Genomic DNA, 17,284 nt, shown 5'->3' with positions numbered 1-17,284 from the left:
CACCCCCATTCACGATTTCCTCCGCGGTCTTCTCTTTGTTTATGGGGTGCAGCTACATCAGCTCACTCCCAATTCCATCCTCCATATCGCCATTTTTATTACTCTTTGTGAATGCTTCCTCGGAGTCCCTCCTAACTGGGCTCTGTGGAAGCGCATCTTCTACCTCCGCCGCAATGGCTCCCACAACTTCACCTACAACATAGGTGGTGTCGTTATTTTCGTTCGCCCTGACGTCGAGTACTTTGACGTCAAATTCCCCGACTCCGTCCAAGGGTGGCGCAAAAGATGGCTCTATGTGCGCGAAGAAAGCGCTAACTCGGTGGAGTACAACATAGCTCCTTTTGATGGAAGCGCGAAGATTCTTCGCCGCCGTTCCTGGGACGCTGAAGCTACCGAAGAAGAGAAAGCATCGACAGAGGCGCTAATGTCTCGTATTCATGAGCTTCAGAATACCCGCGGCAGGGAACTGTCGGGTATCCAAATCACAGCTTACTTCCTTAGGATTAGGGTGCAGCCTCTGCAGGCTCGCAAAAATCCCCTTTGGACGTATGCTGGCGAAAAAGATGCTAATAGGATCTCCAAGGACCTTTCTGTAAAGGACTTGGAGAAACTTATCCGAAAAATTTCATCACTCAGCAAGAAAGATCCTATTCCATCTTCTTGCCGTGTGGAGCCATACAGTGTCTCCAACCCTCTTCCCAAGGTATTTTCTTCTTGAATGTTTTACTATTTGTCGACTACTATTTTGATGACATCCCCCGCGTAACTTCTTGTCGATATTCCTTGTGTTTGTAGAATCATCCAGTTCTAGCTTCTCTTCCTCCTCTTCCTGAAGATGGAGAAGTCGAAGAACAGGTTGTTGTCACTGACGACAACCAGGGTACTTCTCGCCCTGAGAGTGAAATCGCGGGTTCTCAGAAATCCGCGGCTTCTTCTGAAAGAGAAGATTCTGAGGCTACCGCATCGACACACTCCCTCCCCTCCGCTGTTTCTCCAAGGAACAAGAGAAAAAGGGACGAAGTTGACGATTCTGGCACCTCCAAGACCGGCGCACCTCCTGCCGAAGAGGTTGTTCCTACTGAAGAAAGGACAACTTTCAACCCTTACGAGGATGCCCTTGTTAGCTCGTAAGTTCTCTGTTGCTCTTTGTTGTTTGCTCTCGATATTTTGTCTATGCTGTTTCTTACTTTGTCGCCTTTTATTGTAGTGGCGACGAGGATGAAAATCCACCCATTGACGCGACTGCTCGAACGAGTATGTCGCATACTTTAGTCGTCTCCGAAGCTCAACCTGATGAAGAGGAAACTTCGCCTCCTCAGCAGGACGTTGAGCTCACTGCTCCAATTGTGAGCCCCCGTGCCTCTTCACCGAAGAGAGCTAGGGTTGAGCCAGCCAAGGAACCCTCCCAATTAATTGGCAGTTCCACAACTCCTTCACTGGATGATGTAAGTTCACTTCTGTCGACTCCCCTCTTTTTTGTGTCCCGAAGATTTCAATACTGTTGACTCCCCTCTTTTTTGTTTCTTACTGTCGAATTTTTCAATTCCTATATTGATTTTTCTTTCTCTACTTTTCTTTTGCAGCCTTTGATGAAGGAGTTTCTTCGTCTCGGTACCCAATTCGTCGGGTATCGTGACCATTGTAAAGAGCTTGAAGGTACTTGACACTTGTTTTGCTGCTTCTCCCGTTTCTCCTATTAAATAAATTCTCCTGCTTCTCCTTCATTTTTTGCCATGACACTTGTTTATTGTCGATTGTTTTGCCAGCCAATCTTGCGGAAGCTAACAAACGTGCTGATGCTCTTGCTCTGAAATTGGAGCAAAGCAAAAATGCTCGCAAGAAGGCTGAATCAAATGCCGCTGTTATTGAAGATCTTCGAAAAAGACTTCACAACGCGGAAAATTCTTTGAGTGAAAACATCACTCAGCAAACTGCCCGCGAGGAAGGGATTATCTCTCGCTTAGAGTCGCAGAGCCGACGTTTTGTCAGTAAGTGCTCTAACCATTGCTTGTTCTTCGAATACCCATGCTTTTCTTAGCGTGCTTTTTGACAAACTATGTTGTGGTATCAGGGAGGACGCATCAAGATTATGAGCTCGACAATCCTGAAGGTGATCGCCTTCTCGACGCGCTCTCCCTCCTCGAGATTCATGGAGATGAAGCACGCCAAGGCATTGCTGATGCTGAATCGGGCCTATCGCGCCTTTTTCCATACTTCTTCTCGAAGAAAGAAGAACCCAAAACTTTTGCTGCTCTAGCCAAGTTCTTCAATTCTCAAGAGGATCTTGGGCACGGTCTTCGACAAGAAGGTTTGAAGATTGGTGTTGAAGGTACCATTGCCTTGGTTGCTGACAGTCGACAAGACGTTGACTGGGCCAAAGTTGGTGATGTGCAGAAGATGGAGACGAAGAGATGGCAATCTTTGATCAAGGCCGCCAAGCCAAACTCGAAGAAAATCCTTTCTTTCCTTGGATTCAAGCCAACTCCGGCTCCTAGTTCGTCGAAGCCGGAGGTCAAGTAGACCACCTTGTCTTTCTTTTTTCGCTGTGTTTTTCTTTTGATGCTGTCGCCATAATAGCTCTGGCGACAACTACCCCATTAGTTCAGTAGGAACCTTTCTTTGTAATAGCCATGTAAATACCTGTCCTTATTAATGAAAAAGCTATGTTGCAGAGGTATCGATGTCGAATTATTTTCTCTCCAGTTGATTTTTGACAACTATACCACTGGGCCTCATTCCTCGGCTGCCCTGCCTGCGGCGTCTTGCTCTAAAAGGTCATCCGCTGTCGAATATCTTGGAGGTTTATCGAGTGCTGCTCAAAATGAGGACTTGGACGAACTCCGTCAAGAACTACAGTCGAAGAAAAAACAAATTCTCGTGATCATGGAGCAGTCTCGAAGATCATCTGAGAATGAGAAACGAGCTATTCAACAAGCTCAAGAAGCCATGGCGTTGAAGGAAACTGCAGTTGCTGAGGCTGCCGAAGCTACGCGCTGAGAAAATCATATGCTTGAGCTGATGAATGATGCTAGCTTGGATATGGCGGGTATGCTCCGGAAAACTTGGTCATATGTTAGCTTAACCTTACTATTTTTTTACTCCTTGCTGAAGTCTCCGGTAAAACAGGTTCTTTCTTGAATACTGCTGCCGAAGATCAGCGTGTTGCAGCCCGAACCAATGTGCTTGTCAGGCTTGCCCGTGAGCATGGTGCCAATTTCTGGGTCACCCCTGAGCGTACTCGCCAAATAGTCAGATTTCAAGATCGAGCGAGTCAGGTCCGCGATTTTCTCGACTTCTGCACGAAAACCTTGTCTTTAGTCTATAGCACCATGTTTCCTCGCAACAAAATCCCAGACACCCTTCCTGCTTTGATGGAGAAATTTCGAGATGCTCCTCGTATTCATCAATTTGTGCGAGCTCAACTAGAAGCTGGGGCAAGATTCGCCATGATTATGATACAGATCTGCTACCCGAAGTTAGATCTTACTCAAATTGTCACCAATGTGCGCTAGAGGATTCGGGGGAGGGTTTCCGGAAGGATAGCCGGTTGCTTTCCTAAAGAACTTGGCCTTGGCCAGAGGTAGAATAAGAAGAACGCTCAAACTATTTCTCCCTCAGATCTTTCTATTCCTTGATCACAAGAGATTATAGGTTTCTCGTAGCCTAAGACCGTATGAGACGTACCCGTGCAAGGGTGTGCCCCCTCTCCTTATATAGGGGAGAGGGTGGCTTACAGGGGAAGGAACCCTAGGAAACCCTAATGGCATCTTTGAACAGACAAACTACTTTACAAAGCCACTTTGGCTACCGGTGACGCCGGTATCTCTTTAATCAAGGGCGCCGACATCATCCGGTACCTTTTACGTCACCTTCTGCTTTAGGCGTCAGGGCTTCGTTTAAAGCTGAAGTGCTTCGCTCATCCTTGTCCTCTAGCTCTGGAGAGAATCTTTGACCAGCCTTGCCGACGTGCTACAGTGTAGCCCTTACCGGTACTCCGGTATCTTATACCGGTAATCCGGTATCTTTGTTCCGGTATCTTTGTTCCGGTATCTTTGTCCGTGAGGACCGGCTTCTTACCCTTTGTATCTCAATTTCTCCTCTTGGCATATCTCCGGCTTAGATATCACTGGTTGCCTTTACTCCGGTATACCCCTCCTGGTATACCGGATTGTTTCATCCTACACTGTTAAACTAAGCCATCATAATCCGGTTTATTCTTTAATCCGGTATCTTATTCTTTTATCCGATATCTTATTTCTTTTCCGGTATCTTATTTCTTTTCCGGTATCTTTGGTTAGAAACGACCATGTCCGGTATCTTTACCTTTGAACTCCGGATTAATCTTTAATCCGGTATACAAATGACATCTTGTGACATATTTGCCATAGTCTTGGCCTACCGGGGGCCATCCCCCCGACAGTTGCACCAAAGCGAAATTTATTGTTTTGCAAGTTCTATTTTGTCGGTAGTTTATATATGGTAGCTGCTGGGTATAAGCCCCCGAGCGTGTCGATAAAGAAGATGTATATCACCAATATCTTTTCTATATTGCAGCACCGCGAGCCCGCCTTATTAAAAACCTTTCCAGCCCCACTCGGTGCCCTGAAAAGGAAAAGAGTGCGTCTGAAAGCTCGCGGGCGTTTCAGTACATTGTATTTTTACAAAGGAGGACTATATTTCGACTCTAAGCGTAGAACCGCCTGAGTTGCGCCACGTTCCAGGGATTTGGCTCTGCAACCCCTGTCTTCTTGTCCTTTATCCTGTATGCTCCTCCTTCGATTACTTCTGTGATGATGTAAGGGTCAAGCCATGGCGACTCGAGTTTTTCATGGCTTTTTTGAGTGAGCCGAAGAACTAAGTCACCGACCTGAAAGGATCTCGGGCGCAAACGTCGACTGTGGTAGTTTTTAAGGTCTTGCTGGTACTTGGTGACTCGTGATAACACTTCATCTCGAGCTTCATCTAGTGCATCGACATCATCTTCCAATGCTTTTCTTGAGGCCTCTTCGTCGTACTCTGTAACTCTTGGAGAATCATGCTCTATTTCTATCGGCAATACTGCTTCAGCTCCATGGACCAGAAAAAACGGGGTCTCCTGTGTCGCCGTATTTGGTGTTGTTCGAATACTCCACAACACACTGGGCAACTCTTCAGGCCAGGTATGTCGAGCTTTTTGCAATGGCGCTAGCAAACGCTTCTTGATACCATTGCAGATAATTCCATTGGCTTTTTCGACTTGGCCATTGGTTTGCGGGTGCGCAACTGATGCAAAGTGTAGTTTGATACCTACCTCTGCACAATATGCCTTGAATTCCTTTGATGTGAAGTTACTACCATTGTCTATGACGATGCTATGAGGTACTCCAAACCGAAAAACGATACTTTTTACGAACTTGATTGCCGACGCTCCGTCTGGTGAATTTATCGGCTTTGCTTCTATCCACTTAGTGAATTTATCGACAGCGACGAGCATGTACTCGTATCCTCCTGGCGAAGCCTTTTGTAATTTTCCCACCATATCGAGACCCCACTGAGCAAAGGGCCAAGACAACGGTATTGGCATCAACTCTACTGCCGGAGAATGAGGTTTTGCGGCAAATCTCTGACACGCGTCACAAGTACGAACTATTTCTTTCGCATCCTCTATTGCTGTCAACCAATAAAATCCTGCTCTGAAAAACCTTGGCTGCTATAGCTCGACTGCTTGCATGATGACCGCATATTCCTTCGTGTACATCCTTCAAAATTATTCTTCCTTCTTCGGGTGTAACGCACCTTTGTAACACTCCCGAAATACTTCGCTTGTACAACTCCCCTTTGACCACAGTGAAGGCCTTGGACCGCCTAATAACTCGCCTTGCTTCAACTGGATCGTCGGGTATTTGTTTCCTTAGGATGTATGATATGTATACTTGCATCCATGGAATTTGTACCATCAAAACTAGGTCCTGTTCCTCCTCTTCTTCTACTGTCGCTTTTATAGCCCCCGAGGGTTTCTCGTCCTTCTCCTTCTTCTTTGGTTTCTTCGTCTTTGTAGATCTCTCGGCTATCTCTTCCCAAAATACGCCTGGTGGAATCGCAAGACACTGCGACCCAATGTTTGCCAAAACGTCGGCTTCATCATTGCTTAATCTGCTGATGTGTTTTACTTCGCACCCATCAAACAGCTTCTCCAGCTCGTTGTAAACTTCCTTGTATGCTATCATACTATCGTTGACTGCATCACATTGATTCATGACTTGCTGAGCCACCAACTGTGAGTCGCCAAAGATTTTTAATCGAGTTGCACCACAAGCCTTCGCCATCTTCATCCCGTGTATGAGGGCTTCGTACTCTGCCTCATTATTAGATGCGTTTGGAAACGTCATTCATAAGACATACTTTAATTTGTCGCCTTCAGGTGATATTAATATTACGCCTGCTCCAGCTCCCTCTAATCTCTTAGACCCGTCGAAATTCATAGTCCAGGTTCTCGATAAATCCGGGGGTTCCGTATTTTGTAATTCCATCCACTCTGCGATGAAGTCTGGTAGAATTTGCGACTTTATTGCTTTTCTTTTTTCATATGTGATGTCCCGAGGGGAAAGCTCTATTCCCCAAAGGGAGACACGACCCGTAGCTTCTGGATTGTTTAGTATATTGGATAAAGGCGCCTCATTGACCACTATTATTGGGTGTGCCGAAAAATAGTGCCGCAATTTCCTTGCGGTTGTAAACACTCCATATGCTAACTTTTGGTACTGCGGGTACCGCTGTTTTGAGGGAGATAAAACTTCACTGATGAAGTATACTGGCCTCTGTACTCCATGGAGTTTTCCTTCTTCCTCTCTTTCAACTACAAGTACCGTGCTAACCACCTGAGGCGTGGCTGCAATGTATAACAAGAGGGGTTCCTTTTCCTTGGGCGCCACCAAGATTGGTGGTGTCGAAATTGTGCGTTTGAGATCCTCGAAAGCCCTGTCGGCCTCTTCATTCCACTGGAATTTCTCTCCTTGCTTGATTAGAGAATAGAACGGTAACGCTTTTTCTCCTAGTCTGGCGACGAATCTGCTTAAAGCTGCGACTGCTTGATCCAGCTGTTGTACTTCTTTTAACTTTGTTGGCTTCCTCATTGTTACGATAGCTTGAATTTTCTCTGGATTGGCTTCAATCCCTCTTGCTGAGACTAGGAACCCGAGAAGTTCTCCCGCAGGGACGCCGAAAGAACACTTCGTCGGGTTTAGCTTGAGGCAAAACTTATCAAGATTGTCAAAGGTTTCCTTTAAATCCTCGATCAATGTTGACCCCTTTCTTGATGTTATAACGACATCGTCAATGTATACTTGTATGTTTTTTCCAATCTGTGTTGCTAGGAATTTTTGCATCATCCGCTGATATGTTGCTCCCGCGTTTTTCAGACCAAAGGGCATTGTTTTGTAGCAAAACACGCCATAAGGTGTAATGAACGCTGTCTTGACCTCATCTTCTTCTTTTAGTCTAATCTGGTTATAACCAGAATATGCGTCCAGGAAGGAAAGACGTTCACATCCTGCCGTGGAGTCGATGATTTGATCGATCCTTGGGAGGGGAAAGTGATCCTTTGGATAATGTTTATTGAGACACGTAAAGTCGACACACATGCGAAGGACTTTCGTGTTTTTCTTCGGGACCAGCACTGGGTTAGCTACCCACGTGGCCTCTGTATGTAATTCCTTGATAAAAGCAGCTTCTCTGAGTCGATTAATTTCTGACAGCATAGCCTTACGGTTTGGTTCCGAAAAACGCCGCAAAGGTTGTTTGATTGGTCTCGCTATTGGATCCACGTTTAAATGGTGCTCGGCAAGTTCCCTGGGTACTCCTGGCATGTCAGCTGGACACCATGCAAAGATTTTCCAGTGCTCACGGAGGAACTCGACGAGCGCGCTTTCCTATGCGAGGTCCATGTTTGTTGCAATGGACGTCGTTTTCTTTGGATCTGTCGGGTGAATCTGCACCTCCTTCGAGTCTTTCGTGGTATTAAAGGTTGGCTCCCTGAGAGGCCTTCCTACATCTGGCAACACGTCATAATCAGTTGTGAGCTTTGACGCCATGTATTCTGCTTGCATCCCGAAGGTTTCTGACAGTCGATGAAAATCCTTGTCGCATTTATCAGCTAATGCGAAACTTCCTTTGATTGTAATTGGTCCATTAGGCCCAGGTAGCCTCCACAACAGGTACGTGTAGTGTGGTACCGCCATAAACCTGGCATATGCTGGTCGTCCCAGCAAGGCGTGATATTGCGACGGGAAATCCACGACTTCAAACTCCAGCCTTTCTATCCTGTAGTTTTCTCGGGTCCCAAACTGAACATCGAGATTGATCTTCCCCAACGGATAATTTGGCTTCTCTGGCGTGATACCATGAAAACGTGTATCAGTTGGTTTCAGATTTGCTAGAGAAATGTTCATCTTCCTTAGTGTATCTGCGTACATAAGGTTTAGACTGCTGCCTCCATCTATGAATACTCGAGATACGTCGAATCCTGCAATCCTCGCTTGGTAAGATAAGTGCTGACTGCCCTGGTCGAGGAACTTGCTGCGGGTGATCCGCTATTGTGAAGCCAATGTCCTGTCCCGACCAATTTAGGTACTCCGTCGTTGGTGGAGGCATCTTCTCTGCCATGAACACTTGTCGCGAAATTACTTTCTGAGCCCTGTTAGATGGCCTAGCTTTCTGAATCATAGAAACCGTCCCGTTAGAATTGGGGTCGATATATGGAGGTGGGTGTGGTGCTGCCGCTATTCTGAGCGGGTGTCTATTTTCGTCCGTAATTGCGGGAGGAGATGGTAGGCGGATCTCACTCCTGGGCCCCTGGGGGTTTCTATTTGTTGCCTGAGCATTGGCTTGCCCTGCAAACCTCAACATTGCTTGAAAATTTCGACAGTCCTTCTGTAGATGTCCTGACTGCCTCTTCCCATTATTGTCGACATAGAAGTGCATCTGACATGGCCCGTTCATCATATCCTCAGGGGATACAAAAGGTCTCTGAAACCTTGGTCCACTATTTTGTCTGTTATTCCGAGAGTCATCTCTATTGTCGCCTCGCTGCTCGTTACTCCTTTGATATTCATCTCTATTGTTTCCTCCAGTGCTTCCCCGAAAGCCAGCCGATACTTGATCAGGAGCATCATAACTCGAGAATTGCCGAGGGAACCGCCGTCTATTTTGAAAATTTCGACCATGGTCCTCCTCCGGTGACCTGTGTCGCTTATTGTGGACAGCATCTTCTCCGTCTGCCCATCTGTTTGCTATCTCCATCAATGCTGACACTGTCCTTGGGTTAGTTCTCCCCAAGTCTTCGACAAAATCTCCTCGTCGAATTCCTGCTACAAACGCATCTATTGCTCTCTCGTCAGATATGTTCTCTGCCGAGTTTTTAATGATGTTCCACCTCTGGATGTACTTTCTCATTGATTCATCATGCTTTTGTCGACACGATCTCAACTCTTCCAGTGATGCGGGTTTTTTGCAGGTGGATCGGAAATTCTTGACGAATACATCCTCAAAACTATCCCAACTGTTGATGGAACCCGGAGGAAGCTTCTTTATCCAAGATCTTGCGGCTCTACTCAGGTGTACTTGAATACTCTGCATGGCTGTCGCTCTGGTTCCACCTATCAGCTTCACCGTCTCAAGGTAATCGACTAGCCAATCCTCGGGATCTTGCAGGCCATCGAATTTTTTGAAATTATCGGGTAACTTAAACCCTGAAGGAACCCGAGCTTTCCGGAACCTCCTTGTAAAGCACGGTAACCCACACATATCCTCGTCATCTATCTCTGGGGAATGCCGATGTTCCCTTCTATTTTGTCGTGCTCTGTCTACCCGTGCTTGGGCTGCTGTATCTCTTGGCCCACTTGTTCTCTCGGGAACTAGCGCTGCTGCAGCAGGTCGTGGACTATTTTGCCTTGCTGATCCTTCGGGAGGCGAATTTATAAATGCCGTTCCCATGGCACCAACTCTTGCCATGGCCATATTGTACAATGCCTCTCTTGGATCTCCGGGAGGTGGTTTGGATGCGAGGATGAAAGCCTGCGTCGCCATGTACCCAGCTTCTGGTGTCTTAGGGATAATGTTCCCCCTTGTATCTATCGACATAAAGGACATGTCGAGGTTTTGAACCAAATTCTCCCTATCTGCCTCAGGTATATTTTGCAGCCACGATCTTGCCCTATTTCGAGCTGCTCTGTGACTATCTCCCGAAGTACCAGATTGTCGACTCAACTCCGCCCTTCGCCTGCTTGACGCGGAAGCCGCTTCCTGCCTCCTATCCAACTCATTTTTTTGTTTTTCGAGCTCCCGTCTGATACGTGCGAGTCTATATTGATATGCTTGTAACTCCTCAGGTGTCGCCGTTACAGTCATTGGTTCTGTGCCATCAATAGCTCTCGCAACTCTATCACATACTGCCTGCGGAAATTGTATCATCTGCCGCACTCCAGGCCCAACATATTTTGTTCCTAAACCTCGAGTGAGGTCTGCAGGGTCGACATACGGATTTCCCGCATCGTCGAAGTTCTCTGACGTCTCCTCCTGTGGGCGACTTGTCTCTCCAATGGCATAGATCTGATGATATTTTGGATTCTGAACTTTGTCGGGTTTGGTGACACCATCATAAAGAGTGGTGAAGACCTTCCCCACAACATTGGATCTGTCGATGAAGTTGAAGCTGTCTATGTTGCTCGGGTCATCGCTTATATCGGAGTCCGCAGATGACTCGAAAGATATGTTGCTGAAGATCTTGGTGAGTTTTTCGCTTGCCGCAGTACTGATGAAGCGTGGCGACGAAGTCTCCTCGTCGCCTGACTTGATTGACGATGCATAACTCGAAAAATCGGGATCGACCGCTGATAATCCCGACGAGATCGGAATTTCGAGACGATACGCTCCTTCTTTCTCGACGCGGAAGTGGAACTTTCCGAACGTCATCTCCATGGGCTCCTCCAGATACGCATATGCATCAAAACGGGAGGGTGGGTGAGGAACAAAATCAATTAGACCAGTTTCGATCTGTTTACCTCTGTCCATTGCGTTGCTTGCAGTTGACGAAGTCGACGATCTTGATCGTGCCATCGAGATCAGATCCTTGACACCTCCAATTCCCACAGACGGCGCCAATTGACAAGGGATTAACTTATCAATGCCTACGGATTGTAGACTAGGGTTTTAGCGGAAGTAGAGGGCAAGTAGATCTCGAAGGTTTCAGCCGAAAAGTACTCAACGATGTAAAAACTAGGGTTGCGTGAGACAATGAATCGATCCTTTCTTTGTCCCTCGACTCCCCCTTATATAGGAGGTGAAGTCGAGGGATTCGTAGTACACACATTACAGAGTCCGGGAAGGTTTCTAACTCATCCCGAAAGATTAGAAGTATGTTTTTCTAGCTTTCCTTAATACTAACTTGGGCTTCCGAATCTTCATATTCATCGAGTCGTGGGCCTTCAGTAAACCCCGGGTACCATCTTCGGCAGGCCCATTGGAGATGCCTATGTCACTAAGATATAACAATAAACACTTTTATCATTGCCTCTTGGGCATATCTCCAACATTAGTCTGCTCTTCTTCCATGATGCACATTTTTCTCAAATGGACAGATGTTGACTAGGACAAGACTTTTCCGAAGTGATCCCCCAGACCATTCTCTACGGACCCGTACCAACCTACATTCCCCTACATCATCTGTCATGTAGGATCCGGGTTCTCACAACATACTCCATCAAGCCAGAGCCCATATTAGCATGTGGTTATACGGTAGCTAATGAGCAAGGTTGTCTACAATCTCTTTGTTCCTGGGTGGCTGTCCACAAGTGCGATACACCTGGCGGTTCAGAGGTTCGACGACATGACCCCAGGGAACCACTCAACATAACCCGAGCAATACCAATTCCACCCTGGTAGTTCATTAAACTTAGTTGTTTTTCCATAACTCACTGACAAAATCATTTCATAGCATAGCTGAGCAACAACTAAATTTAATGGCGACAAAGAAGTCAAGTAGGGGTAGCTAGACTACTGGGATTGCATAGCAAGCATAGGACCCTACACATGTATACTACAAAAATTTCAACTGTGCATAGATAAAAACTGGGACTTTTGTGATTGGTGTGTCACCTGCCTGGATAAGGTGGAGACTTGGTACAATCTTCACAAGCACACGTGTTGCAGTCGGCACAATCACAATCTACAATCGAAAAACAATGCACCATAAGCATGGCGCTAAACATTGGCATGCACAAACAGAAAACATGAATGCAATATGTATCTTGAACATGATAACACCTCTTAGTTGTTCTCTGGTTGCTTACTACATGCATGATGCCATGGTCAAGTTTTATGGTTGGTTGAATTATTGCTAACCATCTATGTCGCACTAGCGAAGGGTAACTACCATTAGTTGTAAAAGATATTTTGGTATAGTAGATAAATGTTGATTTTGGTACTACTGGACAGAGGGTTCCATTTGCAAGCATGTGCAAAAAGAATCACTCAAAAATGATGTGTATTACTCATTTTATGGGTAAAGTACTGCAATTAGGCATTTAAATATGAATGGTTTTTAAACTTCTGCAAGTTCACATTTTACTGTTCCTTAATGTTCCTTATATTTTTACGATTCCAACGATATATGATTCGTGATTTTTGGACATACAGATCTCTGGATATGAATTTTGCAAAGCGCGGACTATCGAAAATCAAATTAAACGAAATCTATGGTTTTGTCCAGGACATGTGGCGCAACACGATTGGTCTGTACCCCTTCGCCGCAGATCAGCGTTATAAGCCGTAGGATCTAACTAACATGTACGGCCTGGATCTGTTGATAGAAAAGGGAAAGAGAAATAAAAGAAAAAAAGGGGACCTATGTGGCGCAGAGGTGGCGGCTGACGAGGCGCTGACGTGGCGACGACGTGGATGATGACGTGGCCAGCGACGAGGAAGCTCACCGGCGGCAGCTCAGATGGCGGCCGGCGGCGGCGTTCCCGGTGTCTCCCGGCCTGGCTGAGGCGTGCACGGGGTGCGGCGCGGCGAGAGCCTTCCGATGGTGGCCGCGGCGTGGTGTTGCGCTTCCCCGGGCGGCCGTGGCAGGCGGACGGAGGGGTGGCAGCTCCAGCGAGCAGTTTGGCAGCGGCCTGGCGGCGTGGGTGCAGGGGAAAAGGGGGGGAGGGGGAACGGAAGGAGGGGAGGCGGGCTTTAAAGGGGAGGGGAGCTTAGGGCCGAGGGGGAGGCGCGCGCGCGAGGGAGTGGGCGCGTGGGGTGGTGGCCGGGGTGGGGAACGTGGGCAGCGGGCGGGGGTTGGGGAAGAAGCCCCTGACGGGTGGGGCCCGCGGCAGGAGAGAGAGAAGGGGGAGGGAAGGAGCGCGCGGGCCTGGCCGGCTGGGCCGGTCGGCCGACTGGGTCGGCCCAGTTGGGTCGGCCCCTTTTTTTTCTTTTCTTTTTCTATTTCTTTCTCGTATTTGAATATGCATTTGAGGCACCAAAAATAAGCGGAAAAATACAAATAAGGTACCGATGGTTTCCCTGTGAAAAGGCCTTCACTATGAGACCACTTTTAAGATAAAATAAAACTTTTATAAAACAAAAATTTGGCATGCATGCCTATGTGGCTATTGTGCCATTTTGGTTTTGGGGTTTTGAAAAGAGCTTTGATATTTCCCTAAAATGCAATGGTGTCATGATGCTTATGAATGCAATGCATGAAGTTTGAAAATTTGAAAATTGGGATGTTATAGAATTGTAGGATTTTATTGATGATAATGCTTGTCGAAATATTGCCCAAAAGATTGAAGATCTCTATTGGTGTCGTGCTACCTCTCTTGAATGATCTATGGATAATTCATGTTGATTGGAGAAGACCTTGAGTTCTATCAGTTTTATTCAGTTTTATTCAGCTGGGCATTTCATTTGGGGTTAATGTCCATCAAAGAAATTAAGAAGAAAGGAATGGAAAAAAGAAAGCAAAAGGAAAAAAGGGAAGAAACAAAGCTGGGCGTGGGCGCGGGGTGTGCCTTGGCCGGTGGTACCGTCGGTGGCAGGCCGGTACCACCGCCAGGCAGCCGCCAGTGGCACCGCTCGTGGTGCCGCCCTTGCTACCGGCAAAGCTAGGAGGGCTTCCGGTATGCCCCGACCCTATGCCGGTACCACGACCGGTACCGGTGCCAGTGGTACCGGCCACCCCAAGCCAGGGGCCGGTGGTACCGCTCTGTCCGCTCCCTGCGGCCGCCACGCCCCCGCTCGGCTGCCTCTCCGACGCGTCATCGAGCGCGGCCGGTAGTACCGACCCAATCTTGCCGGTACTACCGGTCAGGAAATTTTCAACGGCTCGGTCCAACGTGGGGCATATAAAAAGAGCTTCTTCTTCCTCAATCAAGTCAACTTTCCTGCATATCTTCTTGACCTCCATTGCTAGAGCTTCATTTCTCTAGATCTCTCTACTCCCCCACTCAAATCTCACCATACATGAGGATTTGGTAGAGAAAACCTAGATCTATATTTCCAGCAAAGGAATTTGTATTTCACCATCATTCTTAGTGGACTTTTTTAGGTGACCTCGAAGCTAATCTTCGTGTAAAGCTTAGTGGTTACATCTTGGGAGCCTCCAATTCGGTTGTGGATGCGTGCCCCAAGCTTTGTGTAAAGGTGTCAGTTGCGACCTTAAGGCAACCGCTTAGTAGAGCGTGAGCTAGGCCTATGTGGTGTTGCTCACCGGAGAATAGGGTGAGGCCTTTGTGGAGTTGGTTGACCTTCGTGGCATCACACTCCTCCAAGTTAGACGTACTTCCCTTTACAAGGAAGGAACTACAAGAATCGTACCCTCGTGTCTCCACTTGCTCCACCTCGGTTAGTTCTATCATTTACCGCACTTCACTACTTGTATCTTGTATTGTGTATTGCTTCCTTGCATCTTGTAATATAGGTAAATTCACATATATAGTTGCATATCTAGAGAATTTACCTTTATGTCAAGCCTAAATTGGTAAAAGAATTAAAATTGGATAAAACACCTATTCGCCCCCCTCCTATAGGTGTCATACGATCCTTTCAGCCGACCGGTCCGAATCAAGGGAAAAAAAATTGACATTTAGCACGGTTGAGTGGTTGGAGGTGCGGAGGAGAGAACTCGAAGGAGGGATCGAGGAATCTGGCTGGAGATGGAGCGAGAGGAGGCACATGGGAACTGGACGGCATGGGAGCGGGCATGGTGGCCTATGATGGTGCGGCGACGCAGGAGATGGTGGCCTGGGAAGGGAACTCGGAGCAAGCGAGGGAGGTAGAAGATGGATGGACTAGAGCATTTATCGGAATTTTCCGAGGATGTTTTCACAAAATTACCCATCCAACAACTTCCCCGGGACGGAGAGAGTAGTTAATACATTAAAGGAGAAAATCACATCTTGATGTACGATATTATAGGGTTATGAGCAAAGTTGATGCAAAACAAAACATGATAAGAATCCATACTTCCTTGGACAAAACCAGGGCAAGGCCGCGCAAACAAAAAATAGTGATGCTAGTTTCTATGAAGGAGTTAGAATATTCGCGTGAGGAAATATTCTTGTAATGATGAAGGAGAGCTTATCCTTTTGATCCGGGATCTTGATCCCCTTTTGTCCAAATGCTAAAAGTGCTGAAGCAATTGCAGGGTTGGAGAGTGTACGGTTCATCCTCTCTAATTTCCCCTCACCTGTTAACGTAAGGAATGGCTGTGCTTCTCTTATTGCAGAATTAAACGGGAAGATCCCGAGCTAATGGGCTATATCTCAAATTGTTTAGGATATTACACATCTTCAAATTGCTATTTAATTATGTGAGGCAAGAAAAATCTCTTTTTTGTGTTTGAAAGACTTTTCAGACATCAAGAAATTCGAGGAAAAATACTTATTTATGTTTTTTTCAATGGAAAAAACCACAAACACTCGGAGTCACTGGGATGTCCAATGTGGGGAAAAGAGGCCCCATGCTGTGACCCTCTAGGCATGCCACATTATGGTTGGACCCCTTACCTTGTAGGTCATGTCGCAACACACAAACCTCAGAACAGACACTATGCGTTGACATGTTGTTCCCCTCATTTCCTTCAGCAAAGCGGCTATCGGAGACGAGTGAAACATGGGATTGAGCCACCAGATCTAGCCTGCTATGGTTCACGTCTCACCTCTTTGACGAGTCTATGTAACCGGTGGATGGAACTCGCCAAGGGCACGCGAACCTCACATATAAACGAGGGGCCTAACTGCAAACAATTAAGGTCATGAGCTCCTATTATTATTTTTTATAAGATCATAAGTTGATACATATAGGTGCATCCGTATTCAGTGGCGAAGCTAGATCGAACTCAATCAAGGTGCAGAACCTAGTAAGATGGGCTGATTTGACTTAACAGGGTGCACAAATCTTTACTATTAAATTGCAATGGGTGACTGGCTGGTGTCACAAATGGGCCAAAAGATTTTCCCGTAGGCCCAGTATGCCAAAGACTATTTTTCCTCCTAAACCCAACGTGTGCCGTCCGGTTTCATCGGTTGGTAATTTTCTTCGTTTCATCCCAGTACTCTATCGCTAAAAAAAACTGTCCCACACAATCCCTAAACAAACTGTACGATCGAAATTGGTAGCACATGTGTACGTAGAATTTATACCAAAAGAAAAGTCAAGATCGAGATTAGGTAAGTCAGGCCCTACACCTACGATTGATTAGTTTCTTGAGGCCAGGTCGGCCGATGCAAATCGATTCCGACTTTGCTCTTTGTTGTTCGAACTCACACGTACTCGGATGTGTCCACTGCCGCTGCCGCCGCCCTGGAGAAGGTTCGGGCTTCTCTAGAAACCACGCCGCGGTTGCCATGCCCAGACGAGGACGAGGATGGATTGGAGCCTCCCCGGCCCCTTCATAAAGCATCGACGAGGGGAGCCTGTGGCCTGCTGTGAGCCTGCGTGTAGCTGCGGCAAACCATGTCCGACGTCACCGCCCCGGAGAAGTTGTAGCCTATGCGGATGGGCTAGAGCATGAGGCCCGGCGATCCGGCCGACTCGGCCGTGGATGCTGAAGAGTCTGCGGAGCCGCAACCGTGCACAGGGTGCATCGACCTGAACTGTTTTTCATCGAAGTTGATACAGCCATTGACGAGCCTAGACGCAAAATAGGTTGTTAACTATACATATCGGCTCTTATCCGTCATCAACCAACTCAATCTGGAGAAGCTTCGCTCGGCCGCCAGCGCTTCACGGGAGCTACGCCGCAAATCGCGAACTCCCACCTGTCCGCGGC

This window comes from Lolium perenne, chromosome 7 (genome assembly GCF_019359855.2).
Source record: "Lolium perenne isolate Kyuss_39 chromosome 7, Kyuss_2.0, whole genome shotgun sequence".
Lineage (NCBI taxonomy): Eukaryota > Viridiplantae > Streptophyta > Magnoliopsida > Poales > Poaceae > Lolium > Lolium perenne.
The sequence above is the reverse complement of the archived record's forward strand: the minus strand, read 5'-3'. Positions refer to the sequence as shown.